The following is a 19,277-nucleotide window of genomic DNA, read 5'->3' as shown; positions in this document are numbered from 1 at the left end:
TGCAAGACACTAATAGGAAAGGAACTACGGCTATGTTTCCTAATTGACACGATTCACACCAAACTAGACAACTTGGATAAGTTGGGAACAAGCTATTGCAATTTGGCTAGACATGGATGACCTAACTAAGCATGAATGGGAGATGAAGACTCTATATCTGTGTCAACATGTGTAGAAGGGTGAAGATGATAAAGACCATAAGACTCACATCTGGTTCCAATTACTTGTCTTGCACTTCAGTTCGGTAAATAAACAGTAGATTTGCTAAAACAAATAATACAACTAAGAGAACAAGTTAAAGACCATTGTATAGTTATAAGGGGACTCGGGAATATAAAGAACATTATCCAATGGATAAAAAAGGAAAAATGCTTACAGTCCTAACACCTCGAGCTAAAATCCTAGACCCATTAGCCACTGTAATAGAAGGAAAATTATTCGAAGAGGATAAAAAATGAAAACAAACCAATAATGTGATTTGTGGCTCCTCAGTTGAGAATCCAAAGACCAATAGACGAAGATTGATTCAGACCAACAAAAGATGTACCTATGCATGCAACAAAAGTCATGAAACTAGAGGGTTTACGATCCTCAATGCATAACACCTATTAATTTTGTGGCCTACCCTACCACAATGGTCACACTTGTGACGCCCTGGCAGCGATTGTGATCCCCATGTTGAGATGCCAATGCAAATGAGTCATTGATAGAAGCATGTGTATCATTGAGAGGTTTACATGGCATATGCAAAAGGGTGGAGTAGAAGTAAAATAAGATATAACAGGAGAGCCCAAAATCTGATCATATACATTTCAAAACTTATCAACAAGTCCATGTAAAGTCAAAACCATGAAGAACTTTGACTGTTGCTCTAATTCTTGGACAGAAGTAGACACAAGAGGTAATAACTCATTAAATTCATGAAGAAGAGCATGCATCTTACGCAACATAATCAACCATAGGGTCCTGATCTCGAAAAGCAAAAATAAAGGTTGTGACAAACAACATAAGACATTGAGTATCATTGGTGTATAATAATTTACACTCTTCCAAGACTTCAGAGCATGTTTTGTAGGCACGAAAATTTTGTTTTAAAGAAGATTGGATGGTATTTTTGAGAACCATGCATACATGATCATCCATTCTCTTACAACGGGGAAATCACCGAGAGAAATATTAGTCACTTTTTAAGTAAGATGATCAAGATACCATTGACTCTCGAGCAAAAGTTTAATATCTGATGCCCAAGCCACATAATTCGTGTCTTCTAACTTATCAATGAACAAGTGCACATTGACTTAGTTAGTATAGGCTGATTGGACAAACACACGATGATAGAAGAGATATCAGATTTGAAAGTGGTAGCAGAAGATTTCATGGAGGAAGAGAGAGAGAGAGAGAAAAACCCTAAAACACCATAGAGCTCCAATCGGATTAGCATGGCCAAATCCAGAAAGGGGGTGAAGAGGCGATGTTGGCGCAAATGATCACTACTGAAAAGTAGTGGTGACACGTGGCCGCGAAACAGGAGGAGGGGCGGCTTTAAACGACGCGTGAAATGGCGACGATTCTTGCCAAGTGGAGATCGCTTGGTCGAGACATTTAAATTGTGTGGTCGCTAGTCAAAAGTCCCCGACAACGGTTGCAGTGGTGGCAGTATCAGTTGAAGTGGCAAAGGCGGCGAAAAAAAAAATCCAAAAAACCTAAAGTTCTAGATACCATACTAAATATAGAGAAAAATATAGTTAGCCTCCATTGTGTCTAAAATACACATAGGGTGAGTTAAGAAGTGGATTGTAAGCCTAATTCAACCACAAAAAATCGGCTTGTAAGGTGAGGTTTGCATCCATACACACGCGCGCACGCACACACACACACACACACACACACACACATATATATATATATATATTATAAATTGCCTTTATCTCTAGTCGATGTGAGATTTCTTACACACCCATCACGTCGAGTTATATACATCTCGAGCGTGGGACTAGACATTAATGAGTTATATACATCTTACCCAAGAAAACTCGTGAAGATAGGCTCTAACAATGGCTTTGAAACCATCACATTCAGATACTCCAAGTAATATATTTAGCTTCCTTCTTAACTTTTCAACGCTAGGATAACCATAAAAAAGGGTCTCTCCGTCCTATATAATTACATAAGCATGGATTCCAATAGTTGAATAATCTAGTATTAGCCGCATTCAATATATCCCAATACTAGGATAGCATACATTTTCATCTTGGCATAGAATTGTCATTATCTATGAATGAATCAATACACTTATTAAAGTAACATGTACCTGTCAACATCTAATTTCGTCTAGGTGAACAAATTTATTTAAAAAAAAAATGTGAAACATTATTTTCTTTAAAGATTTTCAAACTTTAATTTTAGAAAAAAAAGAGGAAAAAAACGATATTCTCTACTCTCTTTCTCATTACCACCCACACACCTCTTTTATTATCTCTCTTGAAAAAAAAAATTAGAAAAGGAGAAAAGAAGAAAAAAGAAAAAAGAGAGAAAGTAGTTATAATATACAAAATGAGAGGGTGAGATTGATACAAGAGGAATTTAAAAGTGTAGAGGGTATGTCACTATCGTTAGAATTTTTTATTTATTCATTCCCTTTTTCTTATATTATCTTTTAATATTGAACACGTTTTTGTTTTACACTTAACTTCGGTATTTTGCTTAAGAGATATTATTTTCTACTATTTATAAATATTTTATTCTAAAAATCATAAAAAAATAGCTTTCTTCATTTCTTTTAGTGTTTGTCTGGCCACTCACGTCGGGTGACACCATGTTTTCAAATTTCTTTTTCTAAAAAATAGAAAAAATATATATATAAAGAACTAAAAATAAAAAATAATTTATTTTTTTTGTTTAATTTTTGTGTCTATCTGGCTGCTCGCGTCGCATGACACCTATTTCAAAATAATTCAAATTTTCAAAAACAAACATAAACAAGTTTTCAAAATTATAAAAAAAATCAAATCAACAAGTTTCTCAAATAGTTCTTAATAAAGAACTATGTAACCCTGATTCTCCATTCTAAATGGAAATACGTAGGAGTGATGATTAATCCTCGTCGGAGCAAAAAACAAATTTTTATTTGTTTCTTTTGTAAATTCATTTATTATTATTTTTGGGGAAAATAAATATTTTGAAAAACCACATCTTTTGGACGTTTAATTAAAGGTACCGTCTTAGGACGGGCACTGTGGGGTGCTAATACCTTCCCCACGCGTAACCGACTCCCAGACCCAAAATCTGTTTTTTTTTTCAGACCTTGTCTTATCTTTTTGGTTTTTCCATAGTTTTCCAGAATAAACTATGGTGGCAATTCCAAAACTCTCTTTTTAATATTCTATTTTTGGTTCATCGTTCGTTGCGATTTCGTAGCAATGGGGCCCTATACTCGAGTCTAAGTTGCTTAGAATTAGAGGAGATTGTGTAGCAATGGGGCCCTATAGCAGTGTCACTGTGGATGTACTTCCCAAGTGGACCAAATTGAGAATGAGGAAATGACACCTGGCATAATACTAACACGTGTTATTGTTACTACCACATCACTATGTCACTGCCACGTGACACGGTAAGAGCTTGACACGTTACAATTTTTTTTTTTAAAAAAATTCAAAAATAAAATATAAATATAAATATAAAAATACAAAAAAAATCAAAAAATTCATAAACTGACACGTGGAACCCCATTTAACGTTGTTACTATACCATTAACGGAAATGACTAAATTAAGATCAAATTTTCCAAAATAGGGACCAAATTGAGAAGAAAAAAAATATGAAACACTACAAATTTGATCAGTGAAACTCTAATAATCGTTCTCAAAAAATCACATTCAGATAATCCAAGTAATTTATTCAGCTTCCTTCTCAACTTTTAGGACCATGATAACCATCAAAAAGGGTTTTTTCATCCTTAACAATTATATAAGCATGGATTGTAGTAGTTGAATCTTCTAGTGTTAGCTACATTCTATATTTCCAGTAGTAATGGAGCATAGATTTTCAGATTAACATTGTTATTGAAACCACATTCACAAAGATAACATCATGCACAAATTTATTGAGGCCATTTAGAAGAAATTTTCTAATGGTCAAAGTCGTCATCATCTTTACCTTTATAAAAAGCAAATGTGGAACTTTTTTCTAGTCATCAAAGCCGTCATTAAAACAACATTTTCTTCCCCATTTTATGTGTTCTCCAAAACACTAAGCTGAACTACATCCGCAACTGCAGCATCAACGAGACTTTCAGTATTTTCAACAAAAATGTTTACACACATGCTGACATCATGATGTATTCCATCAATTATTCTGAGGATACAACAATAATTTATGCTTAATGTTATCTTTGACATTGAAAAGTTGATAAGGAAGTTGAATAAATTACTTGGAGCATCTGAATGTGATGGTATCATAGCCATTGTTAGAGTTTCATTGATCAACTTTTTAGTGTTTTGGTAAACAAATACAATGGGTAAGTAAATATTGCTTTTAAAAAATGTTGTTCCTTAATTGTTTTGTATAAAGGCAAAGATGGTGATTACTTTGATCTTTATCAAGTTTCTTCAAAGTTGAGAAAATGACTCCTCAATTTTCAGTTTCATGAAGATTCTAGTAAATTTCTTGTTTTCAGATAAATGAAATAAGAAACTTACACTAATTTGGCATTCAAGATCATTTTCCACAATGAGGTTGCGAATAATCAATGGTATATATTCACCTAGAATGGTACTAATTCCAAATGAAATGGCGTGCGTTCAAACATATAAGACATGTTATGTGTCAACTTCCTTTACAACTAAAACATTCGGTTTTGCTAAGAGAGACTTTATCTACTTTCTCAACTGCTGGATTCATCCTAAGAAAATAGTTATACCCTCTAAATGAGTGACGACAATAATTAAAGTAACATGTGTCATACCATATGGCGATTGAATTTAATCGATGAAAGTTCGGGGAGACTCAAACAAGACAATGTAAATGTTGTTCCTTATTTGCCTTGTCTAAAGACAAAAAGGGTGATGACTTGAACCCGTATCAAGTTTCTTTTAAATTTCAACACTGACATAAAGATAAGATGCTCATAAATAAGCTTGAGAAAATAACTGTTCAATTACTAACTTCATGAGAATTCTGAAAAATTTCCTATATTCAAAGAAATCAAGGAAGAAACTTACATTAATTTGGCATGCAAGATCCTCTACCAGAATGAGACTGCCTAAGAGCAATGGTTTATCTTTCTTTGTGATGGTATGGATACCTAACCAAATGTCATACCTTTATACCTAAAAGATGAACTTAAGTAGTCACTTCTTTTATAACTTTAACTTTCATCTTTACCAAGAGAGAATTTATGTATTTCTCAGACTATTGGATTCATCTCTAGAATAACTTTTGAGAAAGATGTTCAAAAGAGTCACTTTCACCTTGTAAGCATTGAAAAATGGGTTCCGATTACGAATATACATCTTAAGTTATATGTTGGAATGTAACATGGTGTTTTTACCCTTACTACAAATCTTCGATATATACAAAACGAAGATCAACTCATTATAGAACGCCAAAAGTTCTTTCATAAAAGGTTATCCTTAACTCAGAAGCAATGCCTTGTTTTAGCTTCCTTGAAACAAGGCATTTGACGTTCTACAATGAGTTGATTTTCGTTGTATATATCAAAGTTTTAAGGATAAAAATGTGCCTTGACTCATTTACCAATATTCAGAAGGTGAAAGTGACTCTTTAGAACACCTTTCTCAATAGCTATTTTAAGAATGGATCCAACAATAAGGAAGGTGCATAAAATCTCTCTTAGAAAAGGCAAAGGTTCAAGTTGTAAAGAAAGTGACCGCTTATATTCACCTTCTAGATTTGAATGTATGACATTTGCTTGGATATTAGTACATTCACAAGCAAAGATAAACCAACAATCTTTCGCAGTTTCGGTAAGGTAAAGGATCTTGCATTCCATATTAATGTAAGTTTCTTTCTTCATTTCTTGAAACATAGGAAATTTACTAGAATCTTCATGAAACTGAAAATTAACTAGCCATCTGCTTATGGACATCTTGTCTCTGTATGCGGATTGAAATTTAAAAGAAACTTGATAAGGGTTCAAGTCATCACCATCTTTGTCTTTATACAAGGCAAATAAGGAACAATTTTTTTTAAAACATTTACTTCCTCACTGTATATGTTTACCGAAACATAACAAAGTTGAACTACATCTCCTCTGCAACAACAAGGGGAAGAGTTTTAGTTTTTTTCAAAAAAGATGTTGACAGAAAATCTGACATGCTAATCAATAACAGTGTAGAATTTAGCTCCTACTACTGTGAAATATAAAATGCGATTAACATTAACGCATTCAACGACTAGAATCCATGCTTATGTAATTGGAAATAATGGGGAGACTATTTTATGGTTATTCTAGCACTAAGAAGTTAAGAATGAAACAAAATAGATTATTTGGAATACGGTCATTTATCTTAGAATAATTGATGGCACACATCAAGAAGTTAGCATATCTGTCAATATTTTTGCTTTAAATACTAAAAGTCTCCCCATTGTTACTAATTACATAAGCATGAATTTTATTCGTTGAATGCATTAGTGTTAACCGCATTCTACATTTCCCAGCAGTACGAACTACATTCTACACTGTTATTGATTAGGATGTCAGATTTTCTGTCAACATCTTTTTTGGAAAATACAAAAAGTCTTCCCCTTGATATTGTTATGGATGTAGTTCAACTTTGTTATGTTTCGGTAAACATATACAATGAGGAAGTAAATGTTATTTTTAAAAAAAAAGTTGTTCCTTATTTGCCTTGTCTAAAGACAAAAATGGTGATGACTTGAACCCGTATCAAGTTTCTTTTAAATTTCAACACTGACATAAAGATAAGATGCTCATAAATAAGCTTGAGAAAATAACTGTTCAATTTCTAGCTTCATGAGAATTCTGAAAAATTTCCTATATTCAAAGAAATCAAGGAAGAAACTTACATTAATTTGGCATGCAAGATCCTCTACCAGAATGAGACTGCCTAAGAGCAATGGTTTATCTTTCTTTGTGATGGTATGGATACCTAACCAAATGTCATACCTTTATACCTAAAAGATGAACTTAAGTAGTCACTTCTTTTATAACTTTAACTTTCATCTTTCCCCAGAGAGAATTGATGTATTTCTCAGACTATTCGATTCATCTCTAGATTAACTTTTGAGAAATATGTTCAAAAGAGTCACTTTCACCTTCTAAGCATTGAAAAATGGGTTACGATTACGAATACACAACTTAAGTTATATGTTGGAATGTAACATAGTGATTTTACCCTTACTACAAAACTTCGATATATACAAAACGAAGATCAACTCATTGTAGAACGCCAAAAATTGTTTCATAAAAGGTTATCTTTAACTCGAAAGCAGTGCCTTGTTTTAGCTTCCTTGAAACAAGGCATTTGACGTTCTACAATGAGTTGATTTTCATTGTATATATCAAAGTTTTAAGGATAAAAACATGCCTTGACTCCTTTACCAATATTCAGAAGGTGAAATTGACGCTTTAGAACACCTTTCTGAATAGCTATTTTAAGAATGGATCCTACAATTAGGAAGGTGCATAAAATCTCTCTTAGAAAAGGCAAAGGTTCAAGTTGTAAAGAAAGTGACCGCTTATGTTCACCTTCTAGATTTGAATGTATGACATTTGCTAGGATATTAGTACATTCACAAGCAAAGATAAACCAACAATCTTTCGCAGTCTCGGTATGGTAAAGAATCTTGCATTCCATATTAATGTAAGTTTCTTTCTTCATTTCTCGAAACATAGGAAATTTACTAGAATCTTCATGAAGCTCAAAATTAACTAGCCATCTTCTTATGTACATCTTGTCTCTGTGTGCGGATTGAAAGTTAAAAGAAACTTGATAAGGGCTCAAGTCATCACCATCTTTGTCTTTATACAAGCCAAATAAGGAACAATTTCTTTTTAAAACATTTACTTCCTCATCGTATATGTTTACCGAAACATAACAAAGTTGAACTGCATCTTCTTTGCAACAACAAGGGGAAGACTTTTAGTATTTTTTAGAAAATATGTTGACAGAAAATCTTACATTCTAATCAATAACAGTGTAGAATTTACCTCCTACTACTGTGAAATATAGAATGCGATTAACACTAATGCATTCAACGACTAGAATCCATGCTTATGTAATTGGTAATAATGAGTAGACTGTTTTATGGTTATCCTAGCGCTAAAAAGTTAAGAATGAAACAAAATAGATTATTTGGAGTATGGTCATTTATCTTAGAATAATTGATGGCACACATCACGAAGTTAGCATATCTGTTAATATTTTTTCTTGAAATACTAAAAGTCTCCCCATTCTTACCAATTACATAAGCATGAATTTTAGTCGTTGACTGCATTAGTGTTAATCGCATTCTACATTTCCCAGCAGTAGGAACTATATTCTACACTGTTATTGATTAGGATGTTAGATTTTCTATCAACATCTTTTCTGGAAAATACAAAAAGTCTTCCCCTTGATGTTATTATGGATGTAGTTCAACATTGTTATGTTTTGGTAAACATACACAATGAGGAAGTAAATGTTGTTTTAAAAAAAAAGTTGTTCCTTATTTGCCTTGTCTAAAGACAAAAATGGTGATGACTTGAACCCGTATCAAGTTTCTTTTAAATTTCAACACTGACATAAAGATAAGATGCTCATAAATAAGCTTGAGAAAATAACTGTTCAATTTCTAACTTCATGAAAATTCTGAAAAATTTCCTATATTCAAAGAAATCAAGGAAGAAACTTACATTAATTTGACATGCAAGATCCTCTACCACAATGAGACTGCCTAAGAGCAATGGTTTATCTTTCTTTGTGATGGTATTGATACCTAACCAAATGTCATACCTTTAAACCTAAAAGATGAACTTAAGTAATCACTTATTTTATAACTCTAACTTTCATCTTTACCAAGAGAGAATTTATGTATTTCTCAGACTATTGGATTCATCTCTAGAATAACTTTTGAGAAAGATGTTCAAAAGAGTCACTTTCACCTTCTAAGCATTGAAAAATGGGTTACGATTACGAATATACATCTTAAGTTATATGTTGGAATGTAACATGGTGTTTTTACCCTTACTACAAATCTTCGATATATACAAAATGAAGATCAACTCATTATAGAACGCCAAAAGTTCTTTCATAAAAGGTTATCCTTAACTCAGAAGCAGTGCCTTGTTTTAGCTTCCTTGAAACAAGGCATTTGACGTTCTACAATGAGTTGATTTTCGTTGTATATATCAAAGTTTTAAGGATAAAAATGTGCCTTGACTCATTTACCAATATTCAGAAGGTGAAAATGACTCTTTAGAACACCTTTCTGAATAGCTATTTTAAGAATGGATCCTACAATTAGGAAGGTGCATAAAATCTCTCTTAGAAAAGGCAAAGGTTCAAGTTGTAAAGAAAGTGACCGCTTATGTTCACCTTCTAGATTTGAATGTATGACATTTGCTAGGATATTAGTACATTCACAAGCAAAGATAAACCAACAATCTTTCGCAGTCTCGGTATGGTAAAGAATCTTGCATTCCATATTAATGTAAGTTTCTTTCTTCATTTCTCGAAACATAGGAAATTTACTAGAATCTTCATGAAGCTGAAAATTAACTAGCCATCTGCTTATGGACATCTTGTCTCTGTATGCGGATTGAAATTTAAAAGAAACTTGATAAGGGTTCAAGTTATCACCATCTTTGTCTTTATACAAGCCAAATAAGGAACAATTTCTTTTTAAAACATTTACTTCCTCATCGTATATGTTTACCGAAACATAACAAAGTTGAACTGCATCTTCTCTGCAACAACAAGGGGAAGACTTTTAGTATTTTTTAGAAAATATGTTGACAGAAAATCTTACATGCTAATTAATAACAGTGTAGAATTTAGCTCCTACTACTGTGAAATATAGAATGCGATTAACACCAATGCATTCAACGACTAGAATCCATGCTTATGTAATTGGTAATAATGGGGAGACTGTTTTATGGTTATCCTAGCGCTAAAAAGTTAAGAATGAAACAAAATAGATTATTTGGAGTATGGTCATTTATCTTAGAATAATTGATGGCACACATCACGAAGTTAGCATATCTGTCAATATTTTTGCTTGAAATACTAAAAGTCTCCCCATTCTTACCAATTACATAAGCATGAATTTTAGTCGTTGAATGCATTAGTGTTAATCGCATTCTACATTTCTCAGCAATAGGAACTACATTCTACACTGTTATTGATTAGGATGTTAGATTTTCTATCAACATCTTTTCTGGAAAATACAAAAAGTCTTCCCCTTGATGTTATTATGGATGTAGTTCAACATTGTTATGTTTTGGTAAACATATACAATGAGGAAGTAAATGTTGTTTTAAAAAAAATTGTTCCTTATTTGCCTTGTCTAAAGAAAAAATGGTGATGACTTGAACCCGTATCAAGTTTCTTTTAAATTTCAACACTGGCATAAAGATAAGATGCTCATAAATAAGCTTGAGAAAATAACTGTTCAATTCCTAGCTTCATGAGAATTCTGAAAAATTTCCTATATTCAAAGAAATCAAGGAAGAAACTTACATTAATTTGGCATGCAAGATCCTCTACCACAATGGGACTGCCTAAGAGCAATGGTTTATCTTTCTTTGTGATGGTATGGATACCTAAACAAATGTCATACCTTTATACCTAAAAGATGAACTTAAGTAGTCACTTCTTTTATAACTTTAACTTTCATCTTTACCAAGAGAGAATTTATGTATTTCTCAGACTATTCGATTCATCTCTAGAATAACTTTTGAGAAAGATGTTCAAAAGAGTCACTTTCATCTTCTAAGCATTGAAAAATGGGTTACGATTACGAATATACATCTTAAGTTATATGTTGGAATGTAACATGGTGTTTTTACCCTTACTACAAAACTTTGATATATACAAAACGAAAATCAACTCATTATAGAACGCCAAAAGCTCTTTCATAAAAGGTTATCTTTAACTCGAAAGCAGTGCCTTGTTTTAGCTTCCTTGAAACAAGGCATTTGACGTTCTACAATGAGTTGATTTTCATTGTATATATCAAAGTTTTAGGGATAAAAACATGCCTTGACTCATTTACCAATATCCAGAAGGTGAAATTGACGCTTTAGAACACCTTTCTCAATAGCTATTTTAAGAATGGATCCTACAATTAGGAAGGTGCATAAAATCTCTCTTAGAAAAGACAAAGGTTTACAAAGTTTTAAAGAAAGTGACCGCTTATGTTCACCTTCTAGATTTGAATGTATGACATTTGGTTAGATATTAGTACATTCACAAGCAAAGATAAACCAACAATCTTTCATAGTCTCGTTATAGTAAAGGATCTTGCATTCCATATTAATATAAGTTTCTTTCTTCATTTCTCGAAACATGGGCAATTTACTAGAATCTTCACGAAGCTAAAAATTAACTAACTATCATCTTATGGACATCTTGTCTCTGTGTGCGGATTGAAATTTAAAAGAAACTTGATAAGGGCTCAAGTCATCACCATTTTTGTCTTTAGATAAGGCAAATAAAGAACAATTCTTTATTTAAAACATCATTTACTTCCTCATTGTATATGTTTATCGAAACATAACAAAGTTGAACTACATCCATAATAACATCAAGGGGAAGACTTTTTATATTTTTCAGAAAATATGTTGACAGAAAATCTGACATCCTAATCAATAACAGTGTAGAATTTAGCTCCTACTACTGTGAAATATAGAATGCGATTAACACCAATGCATTCAACGACTAGAATCCATGCTTATGTAATTGGTAATAATGGGGGGACTGTTTTATGGTTATCCTAGCGCTAAAAAGTTAAGAATGAAACAAAATAGATTATTTGGAGTACGGTCATTTATCTTAGAATAATTGATGGCACACATCACGAAGTTTGCATATATGTCAATATTTTTGCTTGAAATACTAAAAGTCTCCTCATTCTTACCAATTACATAAGCATGAATTTTAGTCGTTAAATGCATTAGTGTTAATCACATTCTACATTTCCCAGCATTAGGAATTACATTCTACACTGTTATTGATTAGGATGTCAGATTTTCTGTCAACATCTTTTCTGGAAAATACAAAAAGTCTTCCCCTTGATATTATTATGGATGTAGTTCAACTTTGTTATATTTCGGTAAACATACACAATGAGGAAGTAAATGTTGTTTTAAAAAAAAAGTTGTTCCTTATTTGCCTTGTCTAAAGACAAAAATGGTGATGACTTGAACCCGTATCAAGTTTCTTTTAAATTTCAACACTGGCATAAAGATAAGATGCTCATAAATAAGCTTGAGAAAATAACTGTTCAATTTCTAACTTCATGAAAATTCTGAAAAATTTCCTATATTCAAAGAAATCAAGGAAGAAACTTACATTAATTTGACATGCAAGATCCTCTACCACAATGAGACTGCCTAAGAGCAATGGTTTATCTTTCTTTGTGATGGTATTGATACCTAACCAAATGTCATACCTTTAAACCTAAAAGATGAACTTAAGTAATCACTTCTTTTATAACTCTAACTTTCATCTTTACCAAGAGAGAATTTATGTATTTCTCAGACTATTGGATTCATCTCTAGAATAACTTTTGAGAAAGATGTTTAAAAGAGTCACTTTCACCTTCTAAGCATTGAAAAATGGGTTACGATTACAAATATACATCTTAAGTTATATGTTGGAATGTAACATGGTGTTTTTACCCTTACTACAAAACTTCGATATATACAAAACGAAGATCAACTCATTATAGAACGTAAAAGGTGATCTTTAACTCAGAAAGAATGTTTTGTTTTAGCTTCCCTGAAACAAGGAAATTTTAGTGAACCATCATGATCATTTAACACTTGTTACTTTAATAAGTGTCCTCACTCATTTGAAGTTGATGGCTATATTCAGTTATGTTGTTCGGGTGGTAGCAGGAACAAAATGCCAAGTTGAGAGTTTATGCTCCACTACTTCTGGAAAATAGAGAATGTTGCTAACACTAGAGCATCCAACTATTAAAATTCATGTTTATGTAATTGAGGAGGATAGGGAGACCTTTTTTTATGGTTATCCTGGCGCTGAAAAGTTGAGAAGGAAGCTAAATAGACTACTTAAGATTATCTAAATGTGATGGTATCAAAGCCATTGTTAGATCATATCTTGTCAAGATTTATTGGACATATTGTTTAATTTTCTGTCCATCCATTAATGTTTAGTCTCACACTCGATATCTACATACCTTAGGATATGTGGGAAGTCTCACATCAACTATAGATAAAACAAATTTATAGTACATATGTGAGTGCATACCTTACTTTACAAGCCAATTTTGTAAGGTTAGGTTATGTTTAAAGTCAACTTCTTAACACACTATATGTAGACAGAAGAGAAATTAACCCTAAATAATTTTTCTCTATATTTAACATTGCATTTAGAGCTTTTTTGGCATTTTTTTGTTGCCCTTGCCACCGCAATCGTTGTCATTGTGACCATTGTCAGCCATCACCATCATCGGTTCCAGTGATAATTCTGATCGAGGACCACACCATTTTTATCATCTTAGCCAGGTGATCTCCACACAGTAAGAATCACATCCATTGAAGAAACCACACTCCTTCACACGTCATTTAAAATTAAGCATCCTCTTGCTTCACCCTACGTGTGGTGGATCAACACCAATCTTCTCTGACAACGATCACCTACACCAACATTGGAACTCTTTGGTATTTTAGGATTTTTTTTCTCTCTCTTCCTCCTTGATGTCATTAACTACCTCTTCCAATTTTGATATCTTTTTTTCCTCTAGTGTGGATGGCCCGATAGCGATTGTAGTGGGAGGGTATGCCAAAAAAACAAAACCTTTAAGCTTGAGATATCGTGTTAAATATAGAAAAAAATTGTACAGGGATCTCCTTTGTGTCTATAATACACATAAGATGAATATATTTACAATAAAAAGTGATACAAGTATATATGGCAACTAAACATAAATTTAGTAAATAGAAGATATTGTTACAAACAATATCACAAAATATATATATATATATATATATAATACCAATATCAAACTATGTCTTTGTTTCGACTACAAAAAATATGGTTATAATCTATGCCAAAAATTCGTAGGTAGTGAGTTTTGTAAGTAATCTGATGTTATCTATAATTATCTACGAAAAAAAAAATTGTAAATAAACAGCTAGTGAGTAACTTTACCTACAAAACATGCATTTGTGGGAAATTTGAATTATCTATGAAGATTTTCATTCTTCATAAGTAACCTGCGAAGTATTTCTTACATAACTTCGTAGGTAACTTAAGTTATAGGAAATAAAACAAAATAAAAATATTGCATATGTAGCTTGCCTAGTCATTATAGGTCAGCTTTAAATTACTCTTTTACCACATAGTCATTACAGGTCATATTTAAATAACTCTTCTACCCCGTCTAGGCAAATACTCAACAAAACATATGTAATATATACCCGTCAATCCAGCTAGTTTAGTGCGAAAATCATTGAACTCTCTAGATTAGATGGGCTCATCAGACATAGGAATGGCAGAAGTTCCTTTTCCACACATTGATGAAGTCTCTCCATACCAGATTCTGCTTCACCTGAAAATAAATTATAGTTGAGTATTTTTTACGGAGGAATCAGAACAAACATTTATAATTAAATTCAAGTTGAAAAATAGAACCTTGCAAGTACTCAAAGAACTGTTTTTTTCCCATGTTTATGCTCGGGTAAGTAGAACCCATATGTGTATGTCCATTTCAGTACTCTTCTACACTCAATTATCTGAAAACATGAAACAATTACTATATCTGAAAACATGAAACAATTACTAGGAAGGAAGCCATCTATTTCACCCCAAAAACACTAAAAAAACAATAAATTACTTGAAGCCAGGCCTAAGTAATAAACTTGGCTGTGACTCAGGCTGACACCGTATGTCACTAAGCTTCTCAGTCTGCAAGCAAAAATACAGAGAGGACTAGTGAGCAAATATATAATGTTTATGAGTATGAACAAAAGATTTTGCAATAACAGAAAAATATTACATAGATGTCGGCTTATGACACCGAAAATTGAGCTACAATACTGTCTCGTAAAACAAGTTAATCGCGTTACTAATTTAATAATTGATAAAACATTGAATGAAAAAAATAAAAAAGTACGTTAAATATTTGAAAAATATTATTATCAGTGTGATAACTTACAAATACCACAATCCAATTAACTGGCATATGTCTGGACAAAGTGAATATCACACCTTTTTACCTCGCAAGCCATTGTCATGGGAAAATGAAACACACAAAGATTGACAGCAAGATAACATCATAGATTTCATTTGTATAACTCATTTAAATGATGGATTTCATTAAGGAGAATGATAAATTCGTAATGAGAGAAGAGGGAAATTACAGGAAATTAAACCTATCTTAAATTCACATTCAAAAATGGATTCCCCTAACCAATGAAACAAATTCACATTCAAAAAAGGATATCATATCTATGCTCATACCATATAATTAAAAACGCTTTTTTTTTAAAAGTATATGTTTGAAAAATATTATTTTAACTTTATCCACACTTTGGTAAATATAGATCATTTCAGTCTAATTAGTTATTCAATCTCGTTATGTTTATATATACCACTTAATTCACTTGATTCAGCAGAAAACATGTGCAAAAACATGATGAAGGGTTGATTAATAATTCACTGATTTATGGAGACCATTCACTAATATCGAATCAGATTAAAGTAGCAGCTCGTACCAAACTTCAATGAATTCAAATCGAAACAAGAATCAAAATGATCATTAAAACAAATAATCAAATCATTCAATAATTTTTCAAACTTCCGGTTGAACTTTAGTTTTATCCTCAATACCCGTTGAAGCCAAACAAAATCATCTCTCCCAAAATAAATTATAAACTCGAACTTCCATCAACGACCAAAATGTATTCAAAATTGAAACCACCAGCCAAATGGGTGAGAAACGAGAGCAAGATATTTTCTCTCTTGAAGACATGAATTCATTAATGGGGGAAATGAATGAACCAAAATATAGAACAAGGGAAAAAGGCTCGAAGAAAATCAAACTTACTAGAGAACAAGCTCAGATCGCCGACACCGGTGACAGTGAGGGTTTGACACTGAGAAACGAACAGATGACATTGCCGTCTTCGGGGAAGGAACGGTCGGCGGCTGACGCGGGGCAGTTCTCGTTGAGACCGCTGCTGGAGTTTTGATTTGCTGACGCCAACAACAGTGACCTCTTCGGCGAGGCGACTTCGTAGCTTCGTGCCTTCCCTTGAGATGGCTGGGAAGTCAGGGGTTTCCGGCGCCACGTACCGACCTTTGCCAGCGAGAAGTCAATTCGGCGACGAATCTGGTGACGCATGAAGGTTGAGCGAGAGCGAGAAACTTGTCGGAAATGGCTAGGTCGTCGTGAATAAAAAATGAGTAGAGTAGAGGAAAATTATTTTCTCGGTCAAATTGGAGATGGGGAAATTGAAGAAATGAACAAGGAATTTGAAGGAGAAGAAGAAAACCTATCTATCACCAAGTCGATCTTCCATCGTTTTGCGATGTTAGGGTTTGACGTGAGCAGGGAAAAAAGGGAGCAGAACAAATGCAGTGAGAAAACAAGTAGAAGAACAGAGTTGCAGGGGAGGGTCACTGCAAGGACGGCGACAAGCGTCCTTGACGAGGACAGCGACGAGCGTCGAAGACGAGGACAGTGACACGACAAAGAGGGTGTTGATTGCAAAGACTACTGAAGTTGTGTGTGCATAGAGAGTCTTCTGCATGTGAGGTGCGAAAGTTAACCTAATAAAGAAAAAGGAGGTTTTGGGTTGGGCCGGACTTTTTTACTTAATAAAATATTGACCGGGTCATTTTAATTATAGATGGGAGTTTTAAAATGGTTATCAAACTAGTAAGTTAAGTTAACTTGTTTGAGTTTGCATTTTTATACAGCTCTTTCGACTTTCGACTTATCTCGGTTGTAAACTCGTTTTTTTGTCTAAACTCGGTAGAATTAGTAGTGAAATCAGTGGATTGGTTCAAACTTGCGAGCTTGCACTGAGTCAACGAGTTTGAATGAAAAGATTTGTAAACCCCCAAACGGTAGCCATCTTAATTGTTTGGTGTGCGAAAGTGAAGAAAGTCCAGTGTAAGGTTGGTAGTTGCTTGAAACTCGTAGCTCGTTGCTCGTTTGTATTTTGATCATCTCTTCATCACGTGTGCAAAATTGAAGAAGATCATTGTCATTCTGTACAGAGGGTTCTATCACAAAGCATCTACGGGTTGGGTCATATTAGGGATTTTTTTTCCCTCTCCTATTATGTTGGGCTTATGGGTTGGATCATATCAGGGATTTAGGATTTTTTTCATCTCTTATTACTAAGATTTTTTTCTTATAAAATATTACATAAAGTAGTAATTAAAGTGTAATAATATTAGAAAAATATCTAAAAGTAATATATAATAATATCATAAATTAATAATAATAACAATAATACAGATAAAAAAATATAAAAAATTATTTTTAACACCATACATTATTAAATTATTATGTTATTTATAAATATTTTTGATTTTTTTTATCTGAAATCTATAACTATATATAAAGGGGATTCCCTCTTTTGTGTCCACATTTCATAATTCCAACTTTACCCTTTATAATTTAATTATTTATTAAATTTTTAAAATTTAACGGTTACTTTTACAAGTTTTTATAAAATTATTTACTTATCTCCTTTTTCTTTTTTTCTCTTACTATTCATCAACAGTTATTTTTCTCTTATTTTCTCCGTACATTTTATTTTATTTTTTATAAATATACTTTTATTTTGTTATTTTGTTTATTAAATTAATAACATTACAATATCATCAATTATTAATATAATTCAAAAAATGCGTACACACAGGCGCGATAGCGCCTGTGTTTACACTAGTAAACTCTTACGAGTTTACAATTCGAATTTACAATCCTAATTTGCAAAGCTCTCACGAATTTATATAAACTCTTGAGCTTGACAACCTTGATAGTCAAATCTATCTTTTTCTGGAGAAACTCTTATTAACCTATTTTAATTGTTATGAACATATTTTATGATGAATCATTGATGAGTTATTTTTATCGTTTATATTAGTTTTAATGATATACTATTTATAAATTTAATTTTTTATCTATTCATAACTCTTACAAGTCAGCTTACAATCTCAAATTACGAGTTTTTATTTCCTTTCTCATTCCTTTACAATCCTCGAGTTTGATAACATTATCTAATACTCCAACAATAAGCATTCCCAAATGCAAAATAGATAATTTTGTCAAGAAGTTTAATTTAGCAAAATATGACCATTATAAGTTTCAGACTCCCAGTAGTATCAAACTATGCTTTAATGAAAGTCTTAACTAGTATTTTGAAAACATTAAATAACATAACGCACAAGATTGTTATGTTACTATATATTGCAACCATTACTTCTAAACACAAATGGATTACAATTGAAAAAATACTCACACATTATTGAAGAGATGTGCTTTTCCTCATTGCCAATAAAATGCCTGAGAAGAATAGGAACCAGATATTAAGATGTGAAGTAATTTAATCCAGCACAACAATTACAGTAACGTTCTGGTAGAAACTAAGCAAAACCTAGATAGAAGACAAAGATTATGCATTCAATTAGAACTTAGAAGCAGAAAGGGTTAATTTTTCCATTTCCCCTTTACAGTTTATATGTCATCTAAATACTTATATTTTAATTAAAATAGCTACTCATATAGTACATGATAATATTGAAAAATAAACACCATAATAAGATGGATGAGAAACAAATATTATGTTTTATAATTATAGAAATAAGGAGCAGATGCATTCTAATACAAAGTCTCTAATTTATATATGCATTATTAGAAACAATTTCATTTTTTCCTGCGTCATATGTTTTTTATTGGAGGACATCAAGTCATCATTGTCTGTTGTATTGATTCCATGTTCTCAATATAAGTAAAGCATCTATGTTCTCTTAGAAACATAAAGTTTTAGCTTAATCTCTCTCTTTCCTATGTGAAACAACCTTGTGAAACCCTATCAGGCAATTACCTCTTGGC

General features: G+C 32.4%; 1 long non-coding RNA gene across 6 annotated transcripts; it reads right to left on the bottom strand.

The window, feature by feature from the left end:
• Positions 1 to 9,908: 9,908 nt before the first annotated feature.
• Positions 9,909 to 16,977, bottom strand: LOC114170455. 6 transcript variants are annotated; one of them, XR_003601069.1, is made up of 5 exons: positions 16,705 to 16,977; positions 16,257 to 16,590; positions 14,843 to 15,115; positions 14,629 to 14,759; positions 9,909 to 9,927 (listed from the first exon to the last, which is right to left on the bottom strand). It is a non-coding gene; the product is annotated as an uncharacterized LOC114170455 (long non-coding RNA). The 6 variants fall into 6 exon arrangements; XR_003601067.1 differs by lacking the exon at positions 9,909 to 9,927 and adding an exon at positions 13,555 to 13,948; XR_003601065.1 differs by lacking the exon at positions 9,909 to 9,927 and having other exon boundaries at positions 14,374 to 14,759; positions 14,843 to 14,943; positions 15,045 to 15,115.
• Positions 16,978 to 19,277: the final 2,300 nt, after the last annotated feature.

The sequence above is a fragment of the Vigna unguiculata genome, chromosome 11 (assembly GCF_004118075.2).
Source record: "Vigna unguiculata cultivar IT97K-499-35 chromosome 11, ASM411807v1, whole genome shotgun sequence".
Lineage (NCBI taxonomy): Eukaryota > Viridiplantae > Streptophyta > Magnoliopsida > Fabales > Fabaceae > Vigna > Vigna unguiculata.
The sequence above is the reverse complement of the archived record's forward strand: the minus strand, read 5'-3'. Positions and strand labels throughout refer to the sequence as shown.